The 24,947-nt window shown below is 41.2% G+C and overlaps 1 long non-coding RNA gene across 1 annotated transcript in view; it reads left to right on the forward strand.

The window, feature by feature from the left end:
- The first annotated feature begins 1,766 nt into the window (after positions 1–1,766).
- LOC132368431 (uncharacterized) overlaps positions 1,767–24,947 on the forward strand; it is a 55,462-nt gene continuing 32,281 nt past the window's right edge. The window contains exon 1 of the long non-coding RNA XR_009504083.1: positions 1,767–1,956. This is a non-coding gene — a long non-coding RNA (uncharacterized LOC132368431). The remainder of the gene's footprint in view (positions 1,957–24,947) is intronic.

The raw sequence follows: 24,947 nt of genomic DNA on the forward strand, positions 1-24,947 counted from the left end.
TTGAACAAACAGACAATTAATAGCAGTTATACCATTGAAATGTCGTGATCCAGCAACAAGGTCATAAACCATATTGCCGATATGAACTCTAGAATACAATTACACTGTTATCCCTAGTAAAACTTGTTCTGCTGTTCAGTGTTTTTGAAGAACAGGTGATAAAGCATTTTGACTAGCTGGTCTAAATTTTAATCACTCAGAGGCGGTTTTATTCTCCAAAAAATAAATGGCGCACGGGCTCAGGGCACACCGGCTTCAGTACTTGTGGCACGCAGGCTCAGTAGTTGTGGCCCACTGGCTTAGGTGCTCCGTGGCACGTGAGATCTTCCTGGATCGGGGATCGAACCGGGTCCCCTGCATTGGCAGGCGAATTCTTAACCACTGCATCACCAGGGAAGTCCCAGAATCGCAGTCTCCCTTTTAATATACCTTAAGCCCAAAGAATCCATGGAAAATTGTTACAGAAAATAAGACAATAAAATATTGCAAGGACTATAACAGAAGCATATAGTACACAGTTCATATAGACACATCCCAAGCAGTTACAAAGTATATTAAAAGGGAGGCTGCAATTTTAAAAGAATAAGAAAAATTATACCCACAAACTCCCAATCTTTCCGGAAACGTTGCAATCTGAAACCCTATTGTAGGAAGCAGAAGATTCCAGGAGACATTCTACAAATGAAGGACTCCAAACCCTGTGGTTGGATAAGGAATTCTGGAAGGAAGGTATCCTCACCCAAGGAGAGCAGGTTCTTATACTTCTCTAACATCACATCCCTGTACAATTCCCATTGATCTTGGTCCAGGCATTCTCACTCCTCTTGAGAGAAATCTATGGCCACATCCTGGAATGTCAGCAGTCCCTGAAATTAAAAGGACACATACCATGTGGCCACGGGAAGAGTTCATAATGTGACCCAAGAAGAAAATAGCAAGCTAAGAGAACTGGTTTTAACTTAGAAGAGTGTCTTCAATTATCCACTAATATATATATATATATATATATATATATATATACATATACATATATATATATATATATATACATATATATAGTTTGTTTTTTTGTTTTTTTTTTTTTACAAAGTAACTTTCTCTACGTTATTTCTAACTACAAGAAAAGAGTATGGCATGTGATCCACAAAACCAGTATAGAGACTATACTTTTCTGGAAAAGAAATGATAAAATGATGGTTTCAACACAAGCATATGCATTTTTAAGTGTTTTATTTATATCAAACTGGATAAAATGTGTGTATTTCTCAGACAGAAAAGACATGTCGAGGTAAGAATGTACCCTTCAACTATTCATGGGTACACAAGTACACTGGGGAGATCGTAAAAGTGCAGATTGTGATTCAGTAGGTCCGGTGGGCCTGAGTTCTATTTTTTTAACAAGCGCATTTTTAACTAGTGATGCCACAGTCTCTGATTCATTAACCACAATTGTGAATAGCAGAGACATAATTAGAAAGGTAAAAATTCATATTTAATTTTGAACTTAAAGTGTTTTATGGATTTCACACCTTTAATAGAATAGTAAGCACAGCAGCCACAATCACTTGTGAATATTTACTGTAGACTGTGTATTTTTCTAACTTTTTCGTGTAGGATTCCTGGAAAAAGACCTGGGCTGCGGCCACAGTGGGCGTGGCCCCCAGGCCGGGCCGCCCCTCCAGGACCCCCCGACGGGGCCCTGCGCTCCTGGCGGCTCCCTCCCCCGCCGCCCCGCTCCCTCCCGGAAGGCCTCGGGGCAGAGCGGTCCCACCCACTGCGCGCTGAACAGAGCCCGCGTTTCCTCAGAGCTGGAACTCCCGGCTCGGGCGGGGTCTCTTCCCTCCGCCGTCACGGAACTGCCCCGGAGCCCGAGGGGAGGGCGGCCTCACTGAGGCTGCCGGCTCTGGAGGTGCCCCGGCGGCCGAAGCCGTGACAGTCGCGGGGACGGCGGGCCGGGTAAGTGGGCGCCGACCCTCTGCCTGGTCCGGTGCCCGGGCGGCGGCACAAGACCAGCTTCTGAGGGGCAGGGGTTCGCTGCCACCCGCCGCTGCTGTGCAGAAAGAGCGGCCCCCAGCGTCTGGTCCCGGGGTACTCCGGTCCCTCCTCTCGCCCCTGCCCTTGGCCTGGCTCGCGAGGCCTGGTGGGCGTGGGGAGGGGGTCGGCCTGAGCGTCCTGAGGGGAAACGGGGCAAGGGAGGCGCAGGGTCCGGCTGCAGCGTCAGCGCCCCTCCTCCCGACTGCGGGGAAAGCGGCTGAAAACGCATCCCCAGGCTCGCAGGCCCCTTGTTCAGCCGAGTCTCTCTGCGCTCCTTCCTCCCTGAGCTAAAGTACCGGGGGGAGCGGACAGGGCAGGGGACTGGCGCAGGTAACGGGGAACATCCAAAGATGATTGTTAACTAAGGAAAACCAGCTCTCCCAAGGTGAGGAATGCGGCGCTTTTCTTTGTATGGGCTCACTGAATTCCTTCCTTTGATATGCACCTCAGCTCTCTGGGGCCTGCATTCTGTATTTGCATATCCTGAGTGCCTCAGGGCCCGCCGGCTCACATTGGAGGGCTGCAAGTGCTGAAGACCGTGGCATCCTTTGTTTACTGATATGGCAAGAAATATTCCATTTCTCACAGGCTTGAGGGGCAGACAGTGAAAAAAAGTCGGAGAATCTCACTCGGCATGTACTTTGGTTTACATATAGATACTATTTATACTTAACTGTGCTAATAGAGGTTCTCAAGTCCAATCAACTTGTACTTCTGCCCTCTACGTATTAATTTCATTAATATCATAAGATAAATGCCTATAGAATTGACTTAATCCATTTAAATAGGATAATGACTTTTAAAGGAAACATAATAGAAATATAACAACAAAACCTTTACCACTGAAGGCTGGGTCTGGAACAACCTAAATAAGTGTTCCATTGTTAAAATATTGAAAGATGTATTCAATAGAAATATCAACAAAAATGACGAATAATAAGGGCAGCAGAATGTTGAAACGTTCTATCTTTATCATTTAAGTGGCAGAAAATCATTTATTAGTAGGCACTGGGGGCAGAAGATGCCTGATTTTATATCTGTCATATTTGTGCCATTGTTTCAACAAGTAACTTAAAGACAAAATGGAAAAACAAGGAGGTTTGTGCCTGAGATCATGTTGATGTGAAACCAGGGATGGCCACCTTGTGCCAAGTGAGTTAAGTTTACCTGGCCAGGTAGACCGCAGAGCTCCTGAGAAGCCAGGGTTGGAATTTTTCTGCTGGGTGCCCCTTAGGTTCTGTGACTTGATTGATTGTGAGTCATGTTTCGGGAAGACCTGATCACAGGAAAAGGGTGGGAATAGAAGGGTGATTTGGGGAGCAGCTAACAACATTCATCACAGCTCATGGCCTGATTGAATTTTAAAGAAACAGGAAAACAAATGCTTCTTATGGAATCAGAGAATGTGAGGGCTGGACAATCCCAGAAAATGAGGAACACCCATCCCCTTTTCCAGATGACACAACAGAGGTCCAGCAAGGTGAAATCCCTCACCCAAGTTGCACCCGTCTCTCCTCCCCACTACATGCTTCATGAAAGCAGGACTCTTCCTGTCTTGATCACTGCTGAACCCCAAAAAGGGCCAGGCATCTAGGAGCTGCTCCAAAAATTTGGGTCGACTGTAGGAACAATGCTATTTCTTTCTTTCTCACTCTTATTCAGGATTGTGCCAAGAACTCCCCAGGTTGCAATGTAATTCGATAAATGTAAATATTAATCGAGTTTTGTTGTGATGAGGACTTAGGCTTTGAAGGTAACAGACTTGGTTCAGATCTTGGTTCTGCCACTCAATAGCTGTTTGACTTTGGGAAAATTACTAAACCTTTCTGAGCTTACTTCCTCCTTTGTAAAGTGGGGATAAATCTATCTGAGCCAGCAGAGCACCTGCATGAGAGATGTGCCCTAAATATTGGTCTTTCTCATTCTCCCACGCCATCTCTCTGTTCTTCCCAGAGAAGTTGTACAGAAGGATATAGTACTTTTTAAAAATAATTAATTAATTAATTAATGTATTTATTTTTGGCTGCGTTGGGTCTTCGTTGCTATGCGCAGGCTTTCTCTAGTTGCGGCAAGCGGGGGCTACTCTTTGTTGCGGTGCGCGGGCTTCTCATTGCGGTGGTTTCTCTTGCTGCGCTTGTTGTGGAGCACCGGCTCTAGGCGCGCGGGCATCAGTAGGTGGCATGCAGGCTCAGTAGTTGTGGCGCATGGGTTTAGCTTCTCCGCAGCATGTGGGATCTTCCCTGACCAGGGCTCGAACCCATGTCCCCTGCCTTGGCAGGCAGATTCTTAACCACTGCGCCACCAGGGAAGTCCGATATAGTACTTTTTAAAGAGGGGTTTTAATTTATTTCAGATAGTATACATTTTTCTTGTAGAAAAGATTATTCCACTATAGAAACATAAACTCGCAAAACCACTATAAATGCAATATTCTATGGGTTAGATATTATCAGTCACATTTTATAAATAATTTGGCAAATGCCAAAGAACTAGCAACTGGGGAGTAAGAGGACTCAAATCTGGGGTGCCCCCACCCCAATTTCAAGAGCAGGGTGTGTTTTTCAAATCCATGTTTCACCTGGTCTTTGTTTCTCATCCATCCTCTGTGTCTGCCTTTCTCAAGAAGGCTCAGATCCTCGGCTTCCACACCCTCCCGGCTGGCTGTGCCCCAGCTCTCGGCCTGGAACCTCTGCGTGCCTGGGTGTGCCTGCTCCCCCTGTGCATCAGCAGCTTTGCCAGGGAGCTGCTGTATCGTGCACTGCTTGCTGTACCCAGAGTACCTGGACCCTTCTGGTACATGAAGTGCACCCTCCTCACCATGTGTGCAGCCCATCCCCTTACCTTATATCCTGCCTCTAAGCCAGGCTTGGGGTGACTACAGTGTGCATTCAGCTGTGTGAGGTGCTGGGATCAAAGTGAAGTTCCCAACTTTTGAAGTGGCAGGCTTGAGGGGCACACAGTGATTTAAAGTCGGGTCACCTGACTTAAAGGGGGGGGCTGATTGATTTAAAGCCAAGGCAGCTGACTTAAAGCCTGCGTCCCTCAGCTGCAGGACGAGACCAGCTTTGGCGGTGCACGGGTTCGCCCCAAGCCAGCACTGCTGTTCAGGAAGAGCTTCCAGCGGCGCCTTAGTCCACGGGGACTTGGTCCGTTGTCTTGCCCCTGCCCTCAGAGGGGGGCCACCTGCTCTTCTGGAGAATCAGGGAGGGGGAAGTGCAGAGTCCCGGCTGGAGTTGCGGCACCCCTTGTCTGATGGCCGGGAAGGGCGGCGGGGCTGTGTGGTGTCCTGGGGCTGGACTCACCAGGTCGACTCAGCCTCTTGGCCTCCTAACCTCCCCCCACACACCCCACAAGAGTTTCCAATAATATGTAATTGCGCCTTAGGTTCTCAGTCTTCAAACTCATACCCAGGCTCCCAGGTCCCTTGATTCAGCCAATTCCTCTGTGCTCTTTCTTCTATTAGATACAGTGCCAGAGGGAGGGGCTCGGGGATGGGACTGGAGGGATGCTGGCAGCACTGGCCTCAGCTGACTAAAGAGATCCGGGGCCTGCGCTATCACACATGTGCGAGGACCCTTAAGGCGGAATCGAGGGGGCCAGTTAGAGGCAGTGCTTGCTGCCTCAAGTGAGTATGGATCACCGTCGGGTGGGGAGCACGCTGACCCCTGAGAAGTACTGTTAGGAGGATGTGTTCCTCCCTCGGCTTCAAGGACGTGGGTGGGCTTCAGGGCTCCAGTTCCCCTCCAGGCCTCCAGGTCCGACTGCACCGCAGCGGCCTTGCAGACCCGCCTTCCTGTCCCAGAACTTGCCAGGCTCCAGGAAGAATCCAGACTGCAGAGACGGTGCCTGAGGGCTCCAGCTTAAGAAGTGCTGTCCCTGGGGACCCAACAGTGGAGTGAGGAAGGGTGAAGGGAGTAGGGGGGTGGGGTAGGGAGGGGTGGCTGCCCTGGGAGACGTTGAGAGAGAAATATCGCCCCCCACACCCCCTGCCCCCCGCAACTGACCCATTGATGCCATAGGATCTCAGGGCCTTTTAGTCAGAGATGCCTCTGCTTCTTTACTCCTGTGTTCAAAACTACGCAAAACCAACTCTTCATCCTCTTGCTGCCTTGCCAGGACGTTTAAAGCACTGTTCTTTTGAAGCACTCGTTCCGTAAACTGCAGTTTGGAGCTGTCCCAGCTATTTAAAAGTGATCTCCTTAAACTGAGACTAAATCCTACTCTTTTGGAAAAACGGCCTTCACTTCATTGGAGATCGTCTTTTCTGCCCATTCCTTCCTTCTACTGCCCTCTTAAGAACCCCTGTGCTCAAAGAGATTGGTGATTTATTTTTTGCTTGATGTCAAAAAGAAACCTTCCCCATGCACCCCAAAAAGCTTTCCTGTTACACAGGTGTTTCACAACCATGACAGTGTTTTGCAGTTACTATACACTGGGTAGAGTGCCTAGCAATCCCTCCAAGAGCCAGAGGTGAGCAGACCTTTACTTATTTGATGGGATGCCCTTCAAGTTTAGGAAGGTCCCATTCTTATGACCCAGCAGGTAAGACAGAGCCCTGGATGGCTGTGGCTGTGATTAGATAACTTCTGATGATTTTATTTCCCTTACTGAGCTGCTGCTTCTAGGTTAAATTCGTTTTATTACCTGTCCATTTTTAAAGAAAGGCTGACAAAGTCACTGTAATAGGTCAGGAGTCTGAACTCAGGGTTGGTCAAAGGTACCCACAGGGAGGAAGGTGGATAAGAATAGGCGGGTAAAATAGGAGGGTTGGCAAGTACAGCCAGGACACCCGTGTTCATCATGCATACTAATAAAGGCCAGAATCTCCTCATTTATCTCTGGTGGGAAGTTCTGATGGTTTCACAGGATCAAACTCAAATCATATTCAAACTAGGGGATTTCCCTGAGCATAAAAGGAAGTATCCGTCCCTAGCAGGAGTCGCTGCAGAGGAATAAAGACGCAGATGTAGAGAACGGACCTGAGGACACAGGGAGGGGGAAGAGTAAGCTGGGATGAAGTGAGAGAGTGGCATGGACATATATACAGTACCAAATGTAAAATAGATAGCTAGGGAGAAGTAGCTGCATATAGCACAGGGAGATCAGCTCGGTGTTTTGTGACCACCTAGAGGGGTGGGATAGGGAGGGTGGGAGGGAGACGCAATAGGGTGGGGATATGGGGACATATTTATACGAATAGCTGATTCACTTTGTTATACAGCAGAAGCTAACACAACCAGGTAAAGCAATTATACTCCAATAAAGATGTTAACAACAACAACGAAAAAAACAAAAAAACTAAGTGAATCAAGCCAACGGAGACATTGTATGTGTTTACAGTTCAAGGAATCCAGAAGAGAATCCTTTATTCTGTAGGCAATGAATGGTCCATTCGAAAAGAAAAAAAAACCTTCTAAAATGTTGTTTTTCCATTTATTGTTCAGAACATCATTTTTATACCTCTGCATTTCTTACTATTCAAAGCCAGGTCACGTGAGTTACAGGAAAGCAGCTGATTGATTTAAAGTTGGGTCGTGTGATTGAAAAACCAGTGGCAGCTGATTGATTTAAATCCCAGTCATATGACATGAGGAGGGGGTGCTAAAAACTGCTTTTTCGGGGCTTCTCTGGTGGCACAGTGGTTGAGAATCTGCCTGCCAATGCAGGGGACATGGGTTCGAGCCCTGGTCTGGGAGGATCCCACATGCCGTGGAGCAACTAGGCCTGTGAGCCACAATTACTGAACCTGCACGTCTGGAGCCTGTGCTCCGCAACAAGAGAGGCCGCGATAATGAGAGGCCCGCGCACCGCGATGAAGAGTGGCCCCCACTTGCCGCAACTAGAGAAAGCCCTCGCACAGAAATGAAGACCCAATGCAGCCATAAATAAATAAATTAATTAATTAATTTTAAAAATTAAAAAAAAGAAGATTCAAAAAAAAAGAGCAGCTTACCACGTGTGTTGTTTAAGCAATGGTAGATTGACTTCTTTAAGCGACCTTTTAAAAAAAAAAGCTGCTTTTTCATCTTTGGCTCAGTATATCATATTTACCTTGGTTTTTCTTATGATTTAGAAAACTTGAGCTGTCTTCCCTTGAATCATCAGGACAAAAATACAGTATTTCAAGTTCATTCTTGAAACCAACTTCTCACGGTTAAGGTGTAATGACTAAAAGATCTTCCTTCTTCAAGACATTCCAAGCATCTGTAGGACACTTCATTGTAATTGGAGAAAAAAGAAGAATGAGATCATGTCAGCAGCTGCAGGAGGCAAGACAGCCCCCAGGACTAGGGAAGGAGGAGGAGGAAGGGCTGAGAGTTGGCTTTAGAGCAGACAACCTCCAGAGGGCGCTGATGCACCGGCAGAGCCCACCTGCCACTCCCAGTTTGGCACTGCAGGGTCAGATTTGGGTTTGGAGATGGGGTTGCTGTAACCCCAAGGAGGTGAGCAGAGAGGAGGAGTTGATTACCGGTCTCCTCTGACTCTCTGACCCAAAGTGCCTGGCTTCACAAGGGGGACAGAGTTTTGCTTTCAGCAACTGATGGGGCACTTCCAGGCTGGTTGGGTTGCCCAGTGGCCTGACAGCCTGATAGGCTGACTGCGGTGTGACCGCCCTTTCTTTCTCCAGAATCTGTACATCAGGAGGTGCATGGTTGTGGGAGCCCATTCACCGCCCCTCCCCCCATGGGGGATGGCACCTTCCCTGGCTGTACCCTATGATCACCAGGTACTTGAAATGAATGCAAGTTTTTTGACTTCAAGGAAAAGCTCACATAACCACTTCTGCCTCATAATGTGTGGGATTTACTATAATGGAAGGACATTATAAAGAACAGGTAGAAAACTCACCTGTTGGTCTCCATGTAGGAGTTTATTTTGCACGAATCCCTCCTACATGAGTAGATAGCAGAGGTTTATTTTTGTTCCCGTGTGTGTAGTTGTGGCAGAGGATGTAGGTATGGTGATTTGAAGCCCTCAAAGAAATATTCTCAGAACTCTCAAGACTTCTCTTGATTGGAACCGAAAGAGACCTGGAAAAGGAGGAAAAGAAAAGGAGGAGGGAGAACGAATGACTGTTTCTCGGTAAATTCACCTTCCTGGTTGATTGTTCTGTCTTCTCATTTCTTTTAACTTCTATGTATGTCTAATGGAATAATGTAGAAAGGCTGATTTTTATGCTTTAAAAGATTTTACATCACAAAGAAACTAGAAGTGGCTAACAGAACTTATTCAAATCAATTTTACATAGAGACTTTGATATTAAATTTGTATACTAAAATGGGTTTATCCCAATTTTCTCTTTCTTTTTGAGTGAATATTTGTAACATATTTTTGTAGATAATAATTTATCCTAGATATACAAAATTGTGAGAATGGGTACCATTTTTTACCACTTGAATGATTTCTTTTAAATGAATAGATTGTACACTTTAAATGCCAATGTTGTGTCTTACGTGTTGTTTTTTAATTCCTTGATTTCCAAAACTTGTGTTTATTTAATTGATTTCTATCTAATAATCTGTGTCTCCCCTTTATTGTTTCTTACTTTATATTTTATTGATCTATAGTTAATTTACATTATTATATTAGTTTCAGAGGTACAACATAGTGATTCATAAATGTTTAGGTTCTTCTCCATTTATAGTTATTATAAAAGAGGGGCTATATTCCCCATGCTGTACAGTACATCACTGTAGATTATTGATTTTATACATAGTGGATTGTACCTCAAAATCTCCTACCACTATTTTGCTCCTCTAGCCTATCTCTCCCTGCTGGTAAACACTAGTCTGTTCTTTAATCTGTGAGTCTGTTTTTTGTTGTTGTTGTTGTTGTTGTTGTTGTATTCAATTTTTTAGATGCCACGTGTAAGTGATAACATACCATGCTTGTTTTCTCATAACATACCATGCTTGTTTTCTCTGCGGCTTATTTTACTAAGCATAATACCCTCCAAGTCCAAGTCCATCCATGTTCTTGCAAATGGCAAAATTTCATTTTTTGCTGAAGTCATCATAAAAAATCTTTTTTTATCCACTAAGCTATTGATGAACACTTAGTTTGACTCTATATCTTGGCGATGGCAAATAACACTGTTATGAACATTGGTGTACAGTTATTTTTTTGAGATAGTGTTTTGGTTTTCTTCTGATATACCCAAGAGTGAAATTGCTGGAAATTATGGTAGTTCTATTTTTAGTTTTTTGTGGAACCTCCATTCTGCTTTCCATAGTAGCTGCACTATTTCACATTCACATCAAGAGTGTACAAGAGTTTCCCTTTCTCCACATCCTCACTAACCTTTGTTATTTGTGATCTTTTTGATGACAGCCATTCTGACAAGACTGAGGTGATATATCTCATAGTTTTGATTTGCATTTTACTGCCGATTAGCTATGTTTAGCAGCTTTGTGAGTTCTGGCTGTCTATCTGTATTTTTTCCTTGGAAAAATGTCTGTTTAGGTCTTCTCATTTTTTAAAAAAAGATTTTGGGTGTTTTTTTGATATTGAGTTGTATGTGCTGTTTCTGTAGTTTAGATATGAACCCTTGCTTGGTCATCTTTTTGGTGTTAACCTCTTATCATGTGCAAATATTGTCTCTCCTTCAGCAGGTTGTCTTTTCATTTTGTCTTTGGTTTCCTTTGCTGTGCAAAATCTTTTAAGTTTAGTGAAGTCCCATTTGTTTATTTTTGCTTTTGTTTCATTTGCCTTAGTAGACTGAACCTAAATCTGTTGCTATCATTTATGTTGAAGAATGTTCTATATTTTCCTCTAGGGGTTTTATGGTTTCTGGTCCTACATTTAGGTGTTTATTCAGTTTTGCATTTATTTTATATATGGTGTGCTAAAATAATCTAATTTTATTCTTTTCCATGTAGCTGACCAGTTTTCTCAGTACCGCTTATTGGAGAGACAGTTTTTTCTCCATATTGCCTGCTTTGTCATAAATCAATTAAATATAAGTGTGTGTGCTTATTTCTGGGATCTCTATTCTATTCCAGTGATCTTTGTGTCTGTTTTTGCTCTGGTACCTTTCTCTTTGATTACTGTCGCTTTGCAGTATAGTCTGAAGTCAAGGTGCGTGATGCCTCCAGCTGTGTTCTTTCTCAAGATTGTTTGGCTATTTGGGGTCTTTGTGTTTCTATACAAATTTTAAAATTACTTTTTCAAGTTCTGTGAAAATGCTTTGGTATTCTGATAGGGATTGCGTTAAATCTGTAGATTGTCTTTGGTAGTATGGTTATTTTAACAGTATTAATTCTTCCAGTCCATGCGCATGCTATATTTTTCCATCTTTTTGTGTTGTCCTCAACTTCTTTCAGCAATGGCTGATAGATTTCTGAGCACATGTCTTTTACCTGCTTAAGTGTGTTTATTCCTAGGTATCTTATTCTTTTTGATGTGATTGCATATGGTATAGTTTTCTTAATTTTTCTTGCTGACAGCTTTGAGGTTTGTTTTTTCTTCTTTTTCTAATTCCTTCAGGTGTAATGTTAGGTTGTTTATTTGATATTTTTCTTGATTCCTAAGAATAAGCTTGTATCACTATAACTTCCCCCTGTGAACTGCGTTGGCTGTGTCCCATAGATTTTGGATCATTGTGTGTTTATTTTCATTTGTCTTGGGTATTTTTAGAATCCCTCTTTAATTTCTTCAGTGTTCCTTTCTTCCCCTTTTATTCCCTTCATCTGTGATGTGAGGACTATGTTTAATATTATGTTTGGATTTCTTTCAGTTTTGTGTATGCGTGTGTGTGTGTGTGTGTGTGTGTGTGTGTGTGTGTGTGATTGTTTAAGTTGCTGAGCTCTTAATTTCACATGGACACTAACAACCCTGCATTGTTATTCTGCTCCCCCACAGTTACTGAATTTGACCTTATATTTTACATCTACTTGTTTTGTGTGTCCCTTAACTTCTTATTGTGAATATAGATGATTTTATTACTGTTTTCTTTCATCCTTCCTATTAGCTGTGTACATGGTTGATTTACTACCTTTGTTGAATATTTGCCTTAACCAATGAGGTTTTTCCTTTAGTAAGTTTCCTTTCCTAATTTTTATGTTTCAATCGTGACCTTTTCTTTTTCACTTAGAAAAGCCCCTTTAAGATTTCTCATAAAGCTGGTTTGGCGATGCTGAGCTCTTTTAGTTTTGCTTCTCTGTAAAACTTTAGATCTCACCATCAAATCTGAAAGAGCCTTGCTGAGTAGAGTATTTTTGGTTATAGGCTTTTCCCTTTCATGACTTTAAATATACCATGCCACTCCCTTCTGGCATGCAGAGGTTATCCTGAAAAGTCAGCAGATAACTTTATGCAATTTCCCATGTTTGTAACTTGTTGCTTTTCCTTTGCTCCTTTTAATAGTGTCTTTTTATCTTTATTTTTTTCCATTTTAATTACAATGAGTCTTGGTGTGGTCCTCTTTGGGTTGATCCTGTTTTGGCCTTACTGGGTTTACTGGACTTGGATGTCTGTTTTCTTTCCCAGGTTAGGGAAGTTTTCAGCTTTTATGTCTTCAGGTATGTTCTACACCCCTTTCTCTTTCCTTTTTCCTTCTGGGATCAGTATAGTGCAAATGTTAGTACACTTGATGTTCTTCACAGGTCTGTTCAACTTTCCTCATTTCATTTTATTCTATTGTTTAACTGTTCATCTTCAGTGATGGCCAGTGCTCTGTCCTTTAGTTTTCTGATCCATTCCTCTGTATCATTGAGTCTACCATAGTTTCCTTTTAGTGTAATTTTCATTTCATTTATTGTATTAGTCATCTCTGTTTGGTTGTTCTTTAAGAGTCTAACTCTTTAAAAAAAAAAACTTCTAACTTCTTGCTCTGGTCGTCCATTCCTCTCCTGAGTTCTTTGATCATCTTTACAGTCCTTACCTTGAACTCTTTCTTGAATAGATTGGTTATCTCCACTTCACTTAGATCTTCTTCTGTGTTCTTATCTTTTTCCTTCATTTGGACCATGTTTCTGTGTCATCTCATTTTCCTTAACTTGCTGTTTTTATTGCTATGTATGTAGTAGGTTCATTACATTCCTGACCTTGGAGAAGTGGCCTTTTGTAGGAGAGGTCCTATGTGTCCCAGCAGCCCACTGTCCCCTGGTCACTAGAACTATATGTTCTAGGTGTACCCCCTATGTGGGCTGCTTGGGCTCTTCTGTTGTGGTGGGCTGACTACTGTGGGTGGTCTGGTAGGCTTGGCTGCCCCCAGACTGCTTGTTTGCCAGGCTCTGCCTTGTATGGAGGCTGTCTGTGCTGCTTGGTGAGAGTAAATCATAAGGCAGCTGGCTGCACGACTCTGGGGGACACCAAATCTGGTGCTGGTTCACTTATGGGTAGAATTGCAGTCCAGGTGATATCAGGGCTGGTGCCCAGTCACTGGTTCTGGGGCTATGCTGGCTACTGGGAGGAAGAGACAGGTCCTGCATTCTGGCTGCAGGGCCCAGGAGTCACAGAGTTGGTGTTGGATCACTGTTCCTGACACAGCTATCTGCAGGGTCTGGGGCATCCCTAATCTTGTGTTGGCATTCTGATGGGCAGGGTCAGGACCCAGCTGAGTCCATGGCTGCTTCTGGCCTGCAAGTGAGTGTTCTGGTTACACAGGCTGCTGGGCTGTGGTATTCCTGGAGCTGGTGTGTGCCTGTTGGTGTATGAGGCTGATCCCACTGCTAGAGCAGGTTTGCTGTTGGGTAGGTCCAAGCTCCATCCAGTCCCTGTGCGGTTATCACCGGCCGATGGTGAGGCTGACTCCAAGGCCAGAGCAGGCTCACTTGTCAGAGGGGCCGGGGACTCTGGGGCTGGTGCCTGTCCACTGAGGTGTGGAGGCTGGTCTTGGGGCTTTTGGTGGCTGGACCCATGTCCAGGGGCAGCTGTGCATTGAGAGGGTCTGAAGGCAGCCTGTTTGCTGGTGGATGGGGCTATGCCCCTGCTCAGTTAGTTGCTTGGCCTGCAGCATCCTAGTACTTGTGTCTGTAGTCTGGTGGAAGTGGGTAGGGTTTGGTCCTGAGGCTGATAAGCTAGAGGGAGGATTCTGAAATTATGCTTGCTGGTACCAGTGTCCACGAGGTAGAAGGAGCTCCCCCAAGAGGCTGCTGCCAGTGTCTCTGTCCCTGAGGCTGTGCTGTAGTTGCCTCTTGCCTCTCTGGGAGATGCTCCAAGATCAGGAGGTAGGTGTGACCCAGGATCCTTTCAAATGACCGCTTCTGTTCTGATTCTCGGATCATGTGGGATTTTGTGAGCATCTTTTTTTGTTTGTTTGTTTTGTTTAAACTGCAGGTTCTTATTAGTCATCAATTTTATACACATCAGTGTATACATGTCAATCCCAATCGCCCAATTCAGCACACCACCATCCCCACCCCTCCGCAATTTTCCCCCCTTGGTGTCCATATGTCTGTTCTCTACATCTGTGTCTCAACTTCTGCCCTGCAAACTGGCTCATCTGTACCATTTTTCTAGGTTCCACATACATGTGTTAATATACGATATTTGTTTATCTCTTTCTGACTTACTTCACTCTGTATGACAGTCTCTAGATCCATCCACGTCTCAACAAATGACTCAATTTCGTTCCTTTTTATGGCTGAGTAATATTCCATTGTATATATGTACCACAACTTCTTTATCCATTCGTCTGTTGATGGGCATTTAGGTTGCTTCCATGACCTGGCTATTGGAAATAGTGCTGCAATGAACATTCGGGTGCATGTGTCTTTTGGAATTACGGTTTTCTCTGGGTATATGCCCAGTAGTGGGATTGCTGGGTCATATGGTAATTCTATTTTTAGTTTTTTAAGGAACCTCCATATTGTTCTCCATAGCGGCTGTATCAATTTACATTCCCACCAACAGTGCAAGAGGGTTCCCTTTTCTCCACACCCTCTCCAGCATTTGTTGTTTGTAGATCTTCTGATGATGCCCATTCTAACTGGTGTGAGGTGATACCTCATTGAAGTTTTGATTTGCATTTCTCTAATAATTAGTGATGTTGAGCATCTTTTCATGTGCTTCGTGTCCGTCTGTATGTCTTCTTTGGAGAAATGTCTATTTAGGTCTTCTGCCCATTTTTGGATTGGGGTGTTTGTTTCTTTAATGTTGAGCTGAATGAGCTGTTTATATATTTTGGAGATTAATCCTTTGTCCGTTGATTCGTTTGCAAATATTTTCTCCCGTTCTGAGGGTTGTCTTTTCGTCTTGTTTATGGTTTCCTTTGTTGTGCAAAAGCTTTGAAGTTTCATTAGGTCCCATTTGTTTATTTTTGTTTTTATTTCCATTACTCTAGGAGGTGGATCAAAAAAGATCTTGCTGTGATTTATGTCAAAGAGTGTTCTTCCTATGTTTTCCTCTAAGAGTTTTATAGTGTCCAGTCTTACATTTAGGTCTCTAATCCATTTTGAGTTTATTTTTGTGTATGGTGTTAGGGAGTATTCTAATTTCATTCTTTTACATGTAGCTGTCCAGTTTTCCCAGCACCACTTATTGAAGAGACTGTCTTTTCTCCATTGTATATCTTTGCCTCCTTTGTCATAGATTAGTTGACCATAGGTGCGTGGGTTTATCTCTGGGCTTTCTATCTTGTTCCATTGATCTATGTTTCTGTTTTTGTGCCAGTACCATATTGTCTTGATTACTGTAGCTTTGCAGTATAGTCTGAAGTCAGGGAGTCTGATTCCTCCAGCTCCGTTTTTTTTCCCTCAAGACTGCTTTGGCTATTCGGGGTCTTTTGTGTCTCCATACAGATTTTAAGATGATTTGTTCTAGCTCCGTAAAAAATGCCATTGGTACTTTGATAGGGATTGCATTGAATCTGTAGATTGCTTTGGGTAGTATAGTCATTTTCACAATGTTGATTCTTCCAATCCAAGAACATGGTATATCTCTCCATCTGTTGGTATCATCTTTAATTTCTTTCATCAGTGTCTTATAGTTTTCTGCATACAGGTCTTTTGTCTCCCTAGGTAGGTTTATTCCTAGGTATTTTATTCTTTTTGTTGCAATGGTACATGGGAGTGTTTCCATAATTTCTCTTTCAGATTTTTCATCATTAGTGTATAGGAATGCAAGAGATTTCTGTGCATTAATTTTGTATCCTGCAACTTTACCAAATTCATTGATTAGCTCTAGTAGTATTCTTGTGGCATCTGTATGATTCTCTATGTATAGTATCATGTCATCTGCAAACAGTGACAGTTTTACTTCTTCTTTTCCAATTGGTATTCCTTTTATTTCTTTTTCTTCTCTGATGGCCATGGCTAGGACTTCCAGAACTATGTTGAATAATAGTGGTGAGAGTGGACATCCTTGTCTCATTCCTGATCTTAGAGGAAATGCTTTCAGTTTTTCACCGTTGAGAATGATGTTTGCTGTGGGTTTGTCATATATGGCCTTTATTATGTTGAGGTAGGTTCCCTCTATGCCCACTTTCTGGAGAGTTTTTATCATAAATGGGTGTTGAATTTTGTCAAAAGCTTTTTCTGCGTCTATTGAGATGATCATATGGTTTTTATTCTTCAGTTTGTTAATATGGTGTATCACATTGATTGATTTGCGTATATTGAAGAATCCTTGCATCCCTGGGATAAATCGCACTTGATCATGGTGTATGATCCTTTTAATGTGTTGTTGGATTCTGTTTGCTAGTATTTTGTTGAGGATTTTTGCATCTATATTCATCAGTGATATTGGTCTGTAATTTTCTTTTTTGTAGTGTCTTTGTCTGGTTTTGGTATCAGGGTGATGGGTGGCCTCATAGAATGAGTTTGGGAGTGTTCCTTCCGCTGCAATTTTTTGGAAGAGTTTGAGAAGGATAGGTGTTAGGTCTTCTCTAAATATTTGATAGAATTCACCTGTGAAGCCGTCTGGTCCTGGACTTTTGTTTGTTGGAAGATTTTTAATCACAGTTTCAATTTCATTGCTTGTGATTGGTCTGTTCATATTTTCTGCTTCTTCCTGGTTCAGTCTTGGAAGGTTATACCTTTCTAAGAATTTGTCCATTTCTTCCAGGTTGTCCATTTTATTGGCATAAAGTTGCTTGTAGTAGTCTCTTAGGATGCTTTGTATTTCTGCGGTGTCTGTTGTAACTTCTCCTTTTTCATTTCTTATTTTATTGATTTGAGTCCTCTCCTTCTTTTCCTTGATGAGTCTGGCTAATGGCTTATCAATTTTGTTTATCTTCTCAAAGAACCAGCTTTTAGTTTTATTGATCTTTGCTATTGTTTTCTTTGTTTCTATTTCATTTATTTCCGCTCTGATCTTTATGATTTCTTTCCTTCTGCTAACTTTGGGTTTTGTTTGTTCTTCTTTCTCTAGTTTCTTTAGGTGTAAGGTTAGATTGTTTACTTGAGATTTTTATTGTTTCTTGAGGTAGGCTTGTATAGCTATAAACTTCCCTCTTAGAACTGCTTTTGCTGCATCCCATAGGTTTTGGGTCATCGTGTTTTCATTGTCATTTGTCTCTAGGTATTTTTTGATTTCCTCTTTGATTTCTTCAGTGATCTCTTGGTTATTTAGTAACGTATTGTTTAGCCTCCATGTGTTTGTGGTTTTTACGTTTTTTTCCCTGTAATTCATTTCTAATCTCATAGCGTTGTGGTCAGAAAAGATGCTTGATATGATTTCAATTTTCTTAAATTTACTGAGGCTTGATTTGTGACCCAAGATGTGATCTATCCTGGAGAATGTTCCGTGCGCACTTGAGAAGAACGTGTAATCTGCTGTTTTTGGATAGAATGTCCTGTAAATATCAATTAAATCTATATGGTCTATTGTGTCATTTAAAGCTTCTGTTTCCTTATTATTTTCTGTCTGGATGATCTGTCCATTGGTGTAAGTGAGGTGTTAAAGTCCACCACTATTACTGTGTTACTGTTGATTTCCTCTCTTATAGCTGTTAGCATTTGCCTTATGTATTGAGGTGCTCCTATGTTGGGTGCATATATATTTATAATTGTTATATCTTCTTCTTGAATTGATCCCTTGATCATTATGTAGTGTCCTTCCTTGTCTCTTGTAACATTCTTTATTTCAAAGTCTATTTTATCTGATATGAGTATTGCTAATCCAGCTTTCTTTTGATTTCCATTTGCATAGAATATCTTTTTCCATCCCCTCACTTTCAGTCTGCATGTGTCCCTAGGTCTGACGTGGGTCTCTTGTAGACAGCATATACTTATGGGTCTTGTTTTTGTATCCATTCAGCAAGTCTGTGTCTTTTGGTTGGAGCATTTAATCCATTCATGTTTAAGGTAATTATCGATATGTATGTTCCTATTACCATTTTCTTAATTGTTATGTTTTTGTTTTTGTCGGTCCTTTTCTTCTCTTGGGTTTCCCACTTAGAGAAGTTCCTTTAACATTTGTTGTAGAGCTGGTTTGGTGGTGCTGAATTCTCTTAGCTTTTGCTTGTCTGTAAAGCTTTTGATTTCTCCTTCAAATCTAAATGAGATCCTTGCCGGGTAGAGTAATCTTGGTTGTAGGTTATCCCTTTCATCACTTTAAGTATATCATGCCACTCCCTTCTGGCTTGTAGAGTTTCTGCTGAGAAATCAGCTGTTAACCTTATGGGAGTTCCCCTGTATGTTATTTGTCGTTTTTCCCTTGCTGCTTTCAATAATTTTTCTTTGTCTTTAATTTTTGCCACTTTGATTACTATGTGTCTCGGCGTGTTTCTCCTTGGGTTTATCCTGTATGGGACTCTCTGCGCTTCCTGGACTTGGGTGGCTATTTCCTTTCCCATGTTAGGGAAGTTTTCGACTATAATCTCTTCAAATATTTTCTCTGGTCCATTCTCTCTCTCTTCTCCTTCTGGGACCCCTATAATGCGAATGTTGTTGCGTTTAATGTTGTCCCAGAGGTCTCTTAGGCTGTCTTCATTTCTTTTCATTCTTTTCTCTTTAGTCTGTTCCGCAGCAGTGAATTCCACCATTCTGTCTTCCAGGTCACTTATCCGTTCTTCTGTCTCAGTTATTCTACTATTGATTCCTTCTAGTGTAGTTTTCATTTCAGTCATTGTATTGGTCATCTCTGTTTGTTTGTTCTTTAATTCTTCTAGGTCTTTGTTAATCATTTCTTGCATATTCTCAATCTTTGCCTCCATTCTTATTCCGAGGTCCTGGATCATCTTCACTATCATTATTCTGAATTCTTTTTCTGAAAGGTTGCCTATCTCCACTTCATTTAGTTGTTTTTCTGGGTTTTTTTCTTGCTCCTTCATCTGGTATATAGCTCTCTGCGTTTTCATCTTGTCTATCTTTCTGTAAATGTGGTTTCTGTTCCACAGGCTGCAGGACTGTAGTTTTTCTTGCTTCTGCTGTCTGCCCTCTGGTGGTTGAGGCTATCTAAGAGGCTTGATGGGAGGCTCTGGAGGTGGGTAGAGCTGACTGTTGCTGTGGCAGTCAGAGCTCCGTAAAACTTTAATCTGTGAGCATCTTTTAAGAGTGGAATCTCTATTTCCCACAACCCTCTGGCTCTCTGGAAAATAAGCACTACTCGTCTTCAAAGCCCAACTTTCTAGGAACTCTTCTTTCCAGCACAGGATCCCTGGGCTTGGGAGCCTGATGTTGGCTTCATACCCCTTGCTACCTGGGAGCACCTCTGAAATTGTAATTATTCTGCCATTTGTGGGCCACCCACCTGTTGGTATGGGTCTTGACGCTACTGAGATTTTGCCCTTCCTCCCTGTCTTGTCGAGGTGCCTTCCTTATATCTTTAGCTGTAAAACATCTTTTATGGTAGGTCCCGGCCTTTTTCATCAATTGCTGTTCTGTAAACAGTTGTGACTTTGGTGTGCCCATAAGAGGCATCAAGCTCTGGGTCTTTGAATGCTACCATGTTGGACAGTCTCTCCACTTCATTCTTAAATCATATTATTTAAGTTTTCTTAGTATCTTATTTGATTAGTGACAGTTTGAAATTTATTATCACTCATATTTACTTCGCTTGTTTTAAAAAATTGAATAGTGCATTCATTCATTTTGAAATGAAGGTAGTGACCTGTGAATTTCCATACCTCAAAAATCAAGGATAGGACAAAAGCCTTTTCTACCTGTGTTACCCTCAAACTCTGCACCCCACCCCAGCCTGGGGATTAACCTCTTGCACCCATGCTCACCTTCTGTTTTTGGACCATTAACCATCACTGCATCTGTATGTGTGTGGACAAAGTGAACTCTAGTCTTTCCAGTTTTTGTGTTTTGTTCTTTGGTTTAGGGAACAGTCCTACTATGAATGTACTTTTACTGGTCTGCTGAAGTTCATATATAAACCTGTCAAGCACATTACCAGAATTGGAATTGCTTGTATATACACTTTGATAAATTTTTGAGACAATGGTAGAACAGAAAGAAATTGTATTTCAAATCCCACAATATTCTCACACCATGAAAATCCTTCCCTGTTTAATATATTTGTGTGTAGTTTATCTTTATGCCCATACTATATTTCCCAGAGATGGGTAAGTGTTATGTTTCTTGCTAGCACATTTACCGTATTATTCAAAGTCAGGCGTTTAGTGGCTTTAGCATGATCCTATTTCCATGAACTCGCAAATACAAGATCTTCTCTCACACTGTCTTTTACTCCCTCCTGTTTTATATTGCCTTCCTAATTCTCAGTCCTGGTCTTTCTTTATGTTCTTCATCAACCTGGATAGGTTATACTATTTTCTCCCTTATTCAAGACCAATAGAATAGAATAGGACACCCAGAAATAAACCTTGATATATGGCCAAATGATTTTTGACAAGTTGCCAAGACTTTTCAAAGTAGAAAGGATAGTATTTTCAACCAATGGTGCCGAGAAGTCTTGTGGTCAACATGCAAAAGAAGGAAGATGGACCTTTACCTAACATCATGTGCAAAAATTAATGAAAACGTATCAAGAAACTAAATATAAGACCTAATAAAATAAAAAGTCTTAGAATAAGACACAGGACAACAGCTTCATGACATTGGATTTGGCAGTGTTTTCCTCAATATGAAACGAAGGACCAACAAAGGTACAGCTAACAAAAAAATAAACAATTTGCAGTACATAATTTTAAAAAAATGTGTATCAAAGAAATGTAAACAGAATAAAATAGCAACCCACAAGATGGGAGAAAATATTTGAAAGCCATCTATCTGACAAGAGATTTCTATTCAGAATATACAGAGAACTCCTACAACTCAACAAAAAACAAACAGCCTGATTCAAAAATGGATAAACGACTTGAATAGATGGTTCTTCAAAAAGATGTACAAATGACTAAGCACTTGAATAGATGCTCCATATCACTAAATGCATGTTTATATATTTGTGTGCATGCATACACACACACATACACAAGCATAAACAAGTATTGGTGAGGATGTGAGGGAGTTGGAACCATTGTGTTATGTCAGCGGGAATGTAGAATGATACAGCGGCTTTGCAAAAGAGTCTGGCAATTTTTCAGATATTGAAAAATAGAATTACTACATGATCCAGGAATTTTACTATGAGCTATACCCAGAGTAATTGAAATCAGGGTCTTAAAGAAATATTTGTACTCCAGTTATTTGTACTCCAGTGTTTAAAGCAGTAATAATCACAGTAGCTAAAATATGAAAGCAACCTAAGTGTTCATCCACTAGTTCCTGGATAAGCAAAGTGTGGTATACCCATATAATACAATATTATTCAGTGTTAAGAAGGAAAAGATCTAGGAATATGCTACAACATGGATGAATCTTGAGGAAATTTAGCTACCAAAAATGCCTTTTTTGTGACATTTAGTGAGTCATAACAATACAACTACTTATTTCAATTATATGGGGTACTTAGTGTAGTCAAAACCATAGAAATTGGGAGGGTAATGATGCTTTTCAGGTGGTTATGGAACAAAAAGGAAAGTTATGTTTAAAGGATATAGAGTTACAGTTTTAAAACGTAGAAAAGAATTTGAAAGATAAATGGTGATGTTGATCACCTAATAATATGAATGTATTTAATATCACTGAATGGTGCACTTTATAATAATTAACATGTTATATTTTATGTTATTTGATTTTACCAACATACAAAATTGGGAAAGAATGTAATATCAGGAAAGGGAGTGGACCTGGGATAGAGCAGAGAGTAATCAGAAGGGTGAGACACTGCATATGTTGAAGAAGAAGAGCTGAGAGTCTTCAATGGCCAAAAGAGACTTTATAAAAAAGAAAAAAAAATTACTCTGAGGGTGTATTAAATAGATATCTGTGGGTGTACTGCTATCTCCCATGGGTTATCTTAAAGAGTCTTTAATAAAGTCCTTATGGCTTGCTGAGGCTTTTTTAAAAACTGGATTCCCTTGGAGATAATTAGGGGGTGGTTCTTAAGTCTATGTCTAGGTTGATAGATTTTGCCGGGAAGACGAACCTGAGAACAGTGGAGGTCCTGAGAGTGTAAGTACATGGAAATTAGAAAAAAATAATAATAAAGGGAATTAGGAAAACTTTTGACTTCGAAGGTCATTATTATTACTGAGTCAGACCTGAGGTTTCTAAGGAGTTATATACACAGTTGCTATTTGGATTACTTGTTGATAAAGATAAGTGGAAAAACTAGAGTCGTTTCCAAGTGTAGGTAAGATATAATGAGAAGATGGAGGTGGAAAGTAGGGAGGCCCAGAGAAAAGTGGGAAGGTCATAGTGGGCCAAGATGGTGGTAATATCCAACAGAACAGATGGTAGGGCAGACTACGGATTCATCTTTTTATTTCGGCTCCCCCACTCATCCTTAATAATTCTTTGGGAATATTTCATTGCTCTGTGATGCAGGTACAGAATTCGAGTGAGGAGACTACACCCTCAGTGTCCAGCTGTCTGAGTCCTCAGTGTGCTTCAAATGACGGAGAACTATTGCTTCTTTATGAGAAGAGTTAGTACCTCGTAGCTAAGCTTAAGCTGGAGCTTATGCAATATTGATTCCATTTTATATATACTGTTGACATGGAGGTTCCTCCTCCTCTTTTCTTGAGCATTATGAAATGAACCTATATTTCTCAATGTTTGGGTATATCAGATAAATACATTAAGTAAAGGAATCTTATATATTGGTCCCTGCATAGTTTGCTCTTTCTTGTTTCTCTTTTACCTTTACTAAATTAGCACAAGGAGAGACCTTGAGATGTTCTAATCAGGAGAGATTAGAACATCATATTTCTAGAGAGGTTGGTCGGACAGAGCAGGGGTCCCAGTGAGAATCCAAGCTTCTGTTTCTACTTGGAAATGTACCTGTATAGAGTAAAGGGCTCCAGGAAATATCCTAGAATATTCCAATGTCCCTGCGGGAGATCATTAAGAGAGGCAGGATCTGGTACCAGATCAGTGTACTATGACATGTTTGTCAGTCATCTGATGTGAGAGTCTCAGAGCCAATCCCTTATGGTAGGGCTGAGTGCAGAGTGATGAAGAACCTGTGAAAGCCTTTGATTGCATGTTAAAGATGAAGCTCTGATTTCGTGGAGAATTTTCTTACCTGACTGAATGTCACCCTTCTGTGGGGATGAGATTCTGTGCTTTTCCTCTGTTGATGACCACTGACTGAAAATCATTAGAGGATCATGTCTAGAAAGCATTCTTTATTTAATGTCTTAAAGAAGAAAACATAGAAAACATTTTTATCCACTTTCAAATTGAGGATAAAGGGGAATGACATCATTGAAAATGTCAGAGTAGGGAGCTCTGGCTTGTGTTCATCCCCAGAAACACTGACATACGTGGTAAAACCTGTCAAAATGACCTTATCAACACATGTAAGTTTTCTTTTCTTTTCGCCCTGTAGATTTATCTTTCATTGAAACTTTACTTACTACAGGATGTGGAGGATTAACACGGAAGTAGAGACTGTATTTCCTGATGAGAGAACCACTAAGTCACATTAGCTGTTCTGAGCTATGTCTTACTCACCGTGACTCTAATTAAAACAAACAAACAAACAAAACACTTTTTTTTTTTGGTAAGTCAGTTCTGACATTTCCTCGTTAAAGACAAGGTAACAGATATAGATTTAGATCTACCAGAATTGAGCAAACTTTTGATTGTACCTGTGTTGAATATATGAGCATGACTTGCTACAAATCTTCATTATATGCTCATTCGGTATACTATAAACCACTAACTATTAAAAAGGGATTTGTGACCTCTTCCTTCCAAAGAAATATTTCTCCACTTATTGCCACAACTGAAAAATTCCCTTTTTCCACTCCTGATATGTTGCATGTAAGGAAGGCATAGGTCACTAACCCCAGCTGGTCACAGGTAAACTCTGCCACATGGATTACTGCATGTTTTCCTGCTGGAAGGCCACACATTCTCGAGTATCATGGCTGCAGAGTATCTGGGCTCTTCTTTTTTTCTGGATAAAGGTTAGATAATCACCTAATTTTATGAGAAATATATAAATTGTATTTGCGTATTCTTCAGGTTTTTATTTATCCATTCTCTTTCAAGTCCTACGTGCAAATATTAAAGTGATTTCCAAGAGGGTGGTAAATAAGACAGCTACGTTTATGCTCCAAAATTAGCAATAAATCATAAGACAATTGTAAATGCATTAATGTGTGATTAATATGTAGGTACTTATGTAAATGCAATTTTAGTAATGCTTTGTGGAGAGCTTCAGAATCTAGGTATTAACAAAAAAAAAGAAGAAGCAGTTCTTGAAACTCTCAGGGAATTATAGAGAAGTCTTTGTGTCTATAAATATTCTGAAATAATGCATATTCTCAGAAATAAACTAGGCATAATATTGTAAGAAAAAACTTCATGAAATGAAAGAGCCTGTGAGATGGCCATACAAGAAAAAGAATATTCTTAGAGAATAATGAACAGTGTGGAGTTCAGCAGAAGGGTCATACAGATTCAGAGAGTAAAACTTTGGAGAGCCTAATTGTGAGTTCCTCATATTTC

The sequence above is a fragment of the Balaenoptera ricei genome, chromosome 7 (assembly GCF_028023285.1).
Source record: "Balaenoptera ricei isolate mBalRic1 chromosome 7, mBalRic1.hap2, whole genome shotgun sequence".
In the NCBI taxonomy this organism is placed as follows: Eukaryota; Metazoa; Chordata; class Mammalia; order Artiodactyla; family Balaenopteridae; genus Balaenoptera; species Balaenoptera ricei.